Here is an 8,165-nt window from a genome sequence, read left to right as displayed (position 1 = left end):
GGAGACCCTAATGACCTCAACACCATCTTCACCACTCTGAAAGAGTGCATACGGCGCGCTGGGGTCGCTATAGTGACCTTTGATCTTCCGATTTGGCTGAAGGCTGTGAATATAATAAAGCAGGCAAATCTACCCGTCATTCCAAGGTTGGGTGGTTTTCACCTGCTGAAGTCTTATCTTGGATCAATGGGTAACATCATGGAAGATTCTGGACTACTAGATGTGATCCAGTTGATCTATCCTGGAAGTACGACAGCCAACCACATCATGGATGGAGGATGTTTTGACAAGGCAATCCGTGTTCACCTCCTCATCGATGCAGCCATCTATCAACACATCATGAAACTTGCCTTCACTGAGGAGGAGCGTGGTGACATGAAGACCTTCATGGAGAAGGTGGCTGATGGGAAGATGGGAGCCAGACACTCAGACCCAGTAGTGCCAGTGTTTGAGCAAAGGTTTGAAGAAACCTTCAAACGACTCGCAAAAGGAGGAAGAACACCTGCACTCTGGGTGGAGTACCACCACATGGTAGATGTGATCAAGGTCTTTATCAGAACCGAGCGACTTGCAGACCACAATGGGCATCTGTCCTGCATTGTTACCAAGATGCTTCACATCTTTGCCGCTGCAGGCCATCATCAGTATGCCAAGGGCGCACGGCTGTACTGTCAACTCATGAAGGAACTAGAAACTTTGCCTGCTTACAAAGACACCTTAGAACGTCTCACTGCCCACGGGAACCACGTTGTCCGTTACTCAAGTCATGAGTGGTCCGGCACATGGTGTGACATTTGCATTGAGCAGACATTAATGAAGGCAGCCAAGTCACAAGGTGGACTGAGCAGAGGAAGAATGAGAAACAGTTTTTCTGGCCACAAATGCTGGGTGCTCACCCTCAGTCACCTGTCTGATGTCAACCGGCGGATGGAGGAGGACGTCAGTAAACATGTTCCAGTCCACAGAGACCTTGCCAAGACACAGATGAAGCGAGATGCAGAGGCAGTTGAACTTGTCCTAAAATGGTTTGAGGAGATCAAGCCATTCGACAACGATAGAGACAAGGAGTTGCTCGTGTCTTTCTCAACAGGATTCACAAGCACTGGAGATGACGCAGTCAATGCTGAGAGAGCAGCTGAAGTTGGGATGGAGATGCAGATCAAGCTGGATGGACAGTCAGTGACGTCGACCATGGATGTCAAGTCAAAGATAAAAGCCCTGTCATCACTAAGAAAATTTCCCTTGGTCAACGAGAAAAAGATTCACCTTGACTCACTAAAGTTGTTCAACCGACTGATCATTTTCGCCCAGCGGGATATGACAGTTGAGACAAGCTTACAGTATGAGCTGACTCCCTTCCCATTGTCCCTGTTCAGCAACAAAGATCAGAAGATGAACAAGGCAAACAAGGCAGACTTTTCAAATACAAGCCTGAAGGCGTTAACTGATCCACTTGACTTGACTAACCAACCCTGCTGCACCCTCGTAATTGATGGCGGATGGCTTGTCTACATGGTGAAGTGGGAACAACGTCAGATCTGGCAGGAGATCGCCAACAGTTACCTGAGCTACGTGCAGTATCTGGGCCGCTGCTCCCAGAAGATCATTGTGGTCTTTGATGGCTACAGCAGATCACCAAAAGATCACGACCACATCCGGCGTACCAAGAATTCCTGCTGTAATCTCCAGATTCGACCGGATATGTCCAACTGGACCCCAAGAGCAAAGTTTCTGGACAACACTCATAACAAGAGTGAGCTCATCCACCTTCTCTCTTCAACCTTCCGAAAACATCACATCACTGTGGAGCAGTGTGACAATGATACTGACACTTCAATTGTGAGAGAGGCATTGGCTGCTGCTTCAGATGGCTCTGTTGAGGTCAGTACCATTTGTGTCTTCAGTTAGTATAACTATTGGATGGAGCCCGGGGGGAGATGGGGTAATTTAAAAATAAGAGAATTCACACTGTTGAAAAGTTAAATCTGTTCTTGAACGGTTCATTATGCTTTGTACATGTTGTTATATTTTCAGGTGCGGGCAGAAGATGCAGACGTGCTGGTAATGCTGGTGCACCATAGCTCAGACAGCCACCATCCACTCTTCTTAACCACATCAAACGGCTCTTATGACGTCCGAAAGATCAAAGAATCTCTCTCCGAAACACAGAAGGCTACCTGCTCTTCTGTCACGCCTTCACGGGGTGTGATACGGTTTCTGCAATCGCTGGTCATGGGAAAACAACTCTATTTGCCAGGTAATAATGATAATACTACTATTACGTCGGCAAATAATACTAATACTAATAATAATAATAATTGTAATCATTGTCATCATAGTATAAATGTTAAAAATAATAATAATTTTATTTCTGTTTTACATTATACTTTACTTGACATAGACCTGGTTCTTTTTTTTAGGTTTTGCGAAGGGGACGCGGCTGAGTACATCGACATCTTCCTTGACACAGAAGCCACCAAGGAAACAGTGATTCAGGCTGGTACTGCGATTTTCAAGTACATTTACCATGGACGAGATACTACATTGGGTGAAATTCGGTACAACATGTTCTCAAGGAAGGCAGCGGCAGGAGTGATCAAACCAGAGACTCTACCTCCAACAGAGGGTGCAGCTGCACAACATTCACTCCGTGCCTACCTGCAGACCCGGGACTGGATCCTTCTACAGAGCATGTCTCTGAACCCCAGTGACTATGGATGGACAATAGGTGTGCATGGGTATGAGCCAGTTCCAACACTGGACCCCACGGCTCCTGAGGAGCTATTGCAGTTCACGAGCTGTAATTGTCATGGAGATTGCAGCAACCGGCGATGCAGCTGCAAGAAGAATGGGGTCACGTGCATCTCGGCCTGTGGAGTCTGTAATGGCATTACATGCAGAAACTGTAGTCATGATGTTGTTGAGTCTGAAGAAGACATAGACAATGACTGTTGAAACTTCTGACATTGTGAATGAGAAATAACTCTTGAGTATTATATATGTATGTGAAATAAAAGCTACTTTGTGTGTAAATGTAAAAGTGAAAATATAAATGTTAACAATCAACTCAGAATCATGAAAAACCCTTATTTGACCCCTCATAAGTTACTTAAGGGCCGATTAAAAAAAATAAAAATTCTCGAAAGTAATTTTTCGGTACCCGAATTCAACAGCTTTTTTTCTGGGTTTCCCACGGGAGTTGAACTTCAACATTTTAACACATGTTATTACACACCTTTACAAACATATTGGTGAAGAAATTTTTTGGTAACAATTTAGTTAACAGATTTGTGAAATATCTCATAAAATGCCCTTACTAATACCTTCATGATTTGAATAGGTGGGAGGGGAAGAACAAACACACGTGAACCCACCCATCCCCCACAGGGCACGTAAGCTAGATCATTTAATCTCATAGGATAGGGAGGGGACACGTCCCTCCACCTCGGATCATTTACAAAGTATTTTGTATCTTCCTGTGATGTTGATAACCTCTGAAGATTCAACAATGTTCGTTACATATTAGATTACCCACCGAGTTAATTGGACCTCGAGAACAGCTACAATGAAACCAAGTTTGTTTAGCCAAAGGCAAGCAAGCATTGCAAATGCAGAAAATTGTGTCGATGGAAATTAGTTTTACCAAACACAATGGAAATGGTAAACAAGTTCTTTGAATGCTAATTTAGTTCTCTCCCTGGTCAGTCAATGTGGCGCCAGTTGTATCATATTCTTTACCTTCAAAACCTCCTCTTTACATCAATATCTTTCCAAAACCTACTTATTGAACTCAGTAAAAACATTTTACATCTATATTTGAGTATATTTTAAAGGAATAACGTAAAGAGATTTCCTGACTCATTGTTCGACATTGCAATGGATAAATGAATGAATTCATCATTTGGAAGACCTGGTTCAAACATCGTGGTGAAATGTCACAGCACAATACATCACATGCTACAAATCAGTCATATAGATGAATTCAACAGTGGAAATACATAATAATAACATAATATTGTTACAGACGTGGCTTAGATGTTATTTACCGAGCGGTTTTGGTATGACCACGTCTGCACAAGTTACCCGATTATACTCGAACGTTGACTAATCGCGCTACGCTAGGTCAATAAAGGCAATAAAGGAAAAGGACACACGGCTGGGTTTCAAATGACACGACACCCAGGGTTCAGTTCTCAAGACCTCCGGAGGAGGTTATATTAAGGCGGAAGGTTAGATTACAACTACAAGAGGTACAGCATAGAAAGACAAGCACTTAGACACAATCTTATATTAACCCCAACAGACGACAGATAAACGGGACAAAAGGCTGACTCACACGGGGATTGATGGCTAGGAAAGGCAGGATCGATGGCTCCAGGTGCACCTGGGCTCAAAGGTCAGAATCGACTCGGTCCGGTCCAGAGATGCGGGGAGGTATTCAGCGCTCGTACGTGGTGACTTGTCTGCTCAGGCTGGGGGCGCATCTCACGTCACGTCCGCTACGTGGCCGCGTATATCCGGCGGGGAGTGACACGCCCTCGGCTCGTTAGCTCCGCCTCGTGGAATCGGCACGTTGCTTCTCATTGGGTGCGTGCGGGGGGTTTACCAGGCTCCGCCCTTGACGAGGAGCTGACAGCCAGCCCCTTTGTGGTAACCCCGTGGAGCGCATGGTCTGGAGCGCATTGTCAATGGCGGCTAACCGAGCCGGTGTGAGGACGCACACTCCCCCCGCGCAGCGTCGTGCCCCTCTGTTGTTGTTGTTGTTGTTTGGGGAAGAAGATGGAAGGAGGTATGGGAAAGGTCCTAAACTCACTACTGGTGCCATATAATCACATTCTGGTGCAACGAAGAGTCATAATTAATGGAAACGAGTCCTTAACTGACATAGACTAAGAATAACTAGCAAGATGTCCGAAAGTTGTCTACGTGTGATGCGGTGGACCTGGGCACGACATTTAATGGGGGAAAAAGGGGAAGGTCGGCTCTACTGATTGTTGTTTACAGACAATGGGACTAGGGAATGGGGGATTGGGGATAGTTGGGGAGTATTGGGGAAATATGGGAATATTTACAAGCGGATATGGAGGCCAAATTCCATATTCGCAACATTGCACCCTTCTCTACCCTCGGGGCGTCCCGACCCGATAAATTTTTACCTACTTTAGTGTGGCACGCAATGTAGTTCCCTCTACTATTAACTCTACCCTGAGTGCGGCAGTTTTACAGATATTCACAAATGAGTAAATATGTCCCCCTGCGACGTTGCACCCTTCTCCTCACAGAAACACACCCACAGGATAACCGAATCCGGAAAGAATCCTCAAACTAAACATACAGCCGGTAGGGAGCATTATTTACACAAGACTACGCTGATATTTACACTACGATCCAGGACCTGTTTTTGGAGGAACACATGCAGATGTTATGCATAGAGAGAGCACGCATGCTAGCATCGATACACCAACCCACGAGTGCTCTGTGGCCTACGGCCTTTAATAATGTGCAGAGCACCCCTTCCAAGCATCAAGCACCACCCCATCACACAGTGAGCACCATCCGGTGCACCAATAAAGTGTCTATAAATCACCGGTGGTGTCGCAGCCGGCCGATGTTCTGCCGCTGGTCTTGCCTTCGTGTGGTGCACTTGGCCTTCTTGCCTCTTTCAAAAAATAAAGAAAGGCGCCAACCGCGTCCATTTCTATATTGTGGCCTTCAGTGGTGTCAACTAAAAGTGGTTCACCTGCATGGCATAGGTGCCACGTTGACCCATAGGTCCATCCACGGGTGGTGCTTGGCCGCAAAAGAGCTGCGGTCCATGGTGGGTGGCCACAAACATTGCGGTCCATATGGTGTATCGATCCAAGCAGCAAGCAGCGAAAGTGCAGGCCCACAACTGCGTAGCCAGCACCTCTCTCTCCTCTCTCTCTACCCCAAAGCCAGATCCTCGGAGGTGGGAGACAAAAGAAAAGACAAGTGAGTAAGGTGGTAAGGGCGCAAAAGTGCACGCAATGTAAGATGATGCACACTGGGGGCACATGGGAACCAGGTGAGACAGGTACGTTTCTATCGTACGCCCCCCCCCCCCCCACCAGGTAACCTACATGGCCCCTCCCTTACCCCTTACTGTATCCACACAACACAACACTACCCATAAACATCTACTTTACAAATCAACAAACATCCCTACTGTCTTCCCCGTTCCTCCCATAAACCAAATTCGTCTTCTCTCCCTCCTAACCAATCAAATTTGCCATTTTCAACTCAACATCATAATTTGCCATCTCCAACTCAACATCATAATTTGCCATTACCAATTCATCATCAGTCCCTCCTAGGGAGGGAGAGATGGAATCACCCCAATGTCTCATCCACGTCGTGATGCGTCTCACAATCCACACAGCAATTTCTTTTCCTGCAACAAAACAAAGAAAACACAGGTGTGGAGTCATCATCATCACCACAGGTAAGTGGCTGCGTATGGTGCGACAGGTTCATCAATCCTAACTATTTCCTAAATGACTTTAACAACTTTACACTACCCGGGGTCTCTCTCCGGCCAAACCATTGGCCCTCTTACACTATGGGTTCTAAAAACCAATTCCCATTGGCCAAACTGTGGTGCTTTTCAATTTGGGGTCTCACTCCCCCGATTCATCTCCCGGTGCCCTCGCACAATTTCCGGGCTGTGGCGTGTACCTCTCCCAGCGGGTCTACCCACCTGCACACCTCCACCACTGCAGTTGCCACCCGAGCTTACCTAGCTCCTCACCCTAACCTAACTAACTGGGGCAGGCCCTCTGGCGCTCTCCCCACTCGGTGCCCTCTCTGGCACTGGGCTACCCGATCCACACCCGGGATCCTCAGGCACCCACTCACAACTACCGGCTCCCAGAGCCCACCTGCGGCCTCACCTGGCCGACATCCTCACAGTGGTGGAGTGCCCAACCAACTACACACACTAACAGGCTACACGCCCAGCCATTTCCACAACACTAATGCACCCATTCACAACACCATGCTGCAACCGCACCACAAATGCCAATATCCAACCACAATTTACCTATACCCTCTACCTAACACTTACACTACCCGCCCCGGGTACTCGTGAAAAGGGTCCACTCTTCCCCATCCACACCTTCGCACCATGCACACCACTCCGTACCACTTACTCCAACTCTCTCCACACACCTGTACTTGCACACCTGTGCTCTCACACCTGGTGCCACCTGCACCCTTCTCTCCCCAAGCGCATTCGCGCTGATCCACTCACTCACTACTCATACACTGTTCCACACACCTGTCCAGTTGCACACCTGTGCAATCACACCTGTTCAATTCTCACACACCCGGCATCATCTCAGCTAACTACTCCCTTCTGAAACTTGCGCTTCCCAGTCGTCCCTTTAAACTATTGCGCTCCCACGTCATTATAATCCACACTAATCTACCTGCGTCCCCACTACAGGTATCAGTCACTAACTAACCTTAACGTCACCTAATGTCATCTTCTAGGGCCCTATCCATATAACCTAACCCACCCGGGCTAGTTTTCACTGCCATACACCCCATAAACTATAGCTCCTTTGCCCCCACATGGGAAGGATGGTGGATTTGCCATCCCACCACATCGGGGGTCTCTCACTACCAATTTTGCACATCAAATTTCAACAAATCAAAAATTTGCCAATCACTGCCCATCATCTGCCAATCATTACTGCCACTCCTTTGCCAATCATCAAATTTTTGTTTTTCTCTAATTTCGGGGCCAAAACACTAACCTCATCACCCAGTCTACTCACTACTGCCTCTCGGTGCGCCAATTCCCGTCCAAAGCCCGGCTTCGTAAAGCCAAGCCCTGAATGCGGATTGTTTGGTGACAGTGGCTGGACACGTCCCGCATTCGGTGCAGGGACGGGGGCTTACCCGGGCCGAGATCCCACGCACCACCTCGGCGTGGAGCCATCCAATTGCCCGATCTCGACCTGCCGGCACGTCTCAACAAAACGTGGTCGCCATAACGACCCTTCCTATCGGGCTGCCCGCTCCGCCTAGTGGAGCACGGACGCGGCCGTTCAAAGCGAGGCCCAGCACGCACCGAGGGCCCGATTCGGCTATAAGTCGTTCTAAACTCTACCCCGTCTAACGTCGATGCTTCACCTGGACGC

General features: G+C 47.8%; 1 protein-coding gene across 2 annotated transcripts in view; it reads right to left on the bottom strand.

Moving 5' to 3' along the window:
- Positions 1–2,654: 2,654 nt before the first annotated feature.
- LOC137428254 (uncharacterized) overlaps positions 2,655–8,165 on the bottom strand; it is a 30,005-nt gene continuing 24,494 nt past the window's right edge. For both annotated transcript variants that reach the window (XR_013623550.1, XR_013623551.1), the window contains exon 6: positions 2,655–2,879. The gene's annotated coding sequence lies outside the window, so the exon portion shown is untranslated. The remainder of the gene's footprint in view (positions 2,880–8,165) is intronic.

Source organism: Myxine glutinosa, chromosome 5, assembly GCF_964187855.1.
Source record: "Myxine glutinosa chromosome 5, kmMyxGlut1.1, whole genome shotgun sequence".
Taxonomy (NCBI): domain Eukaryota; kingdom Metazoa; phylum Chordata; class Myxini; order Myxiniformes; family Myxinidae; genus Myxine; species Myxine glutinosa.
This window is presented reverse-complemented; position numbering and strand designations above follow the sequence as displayed.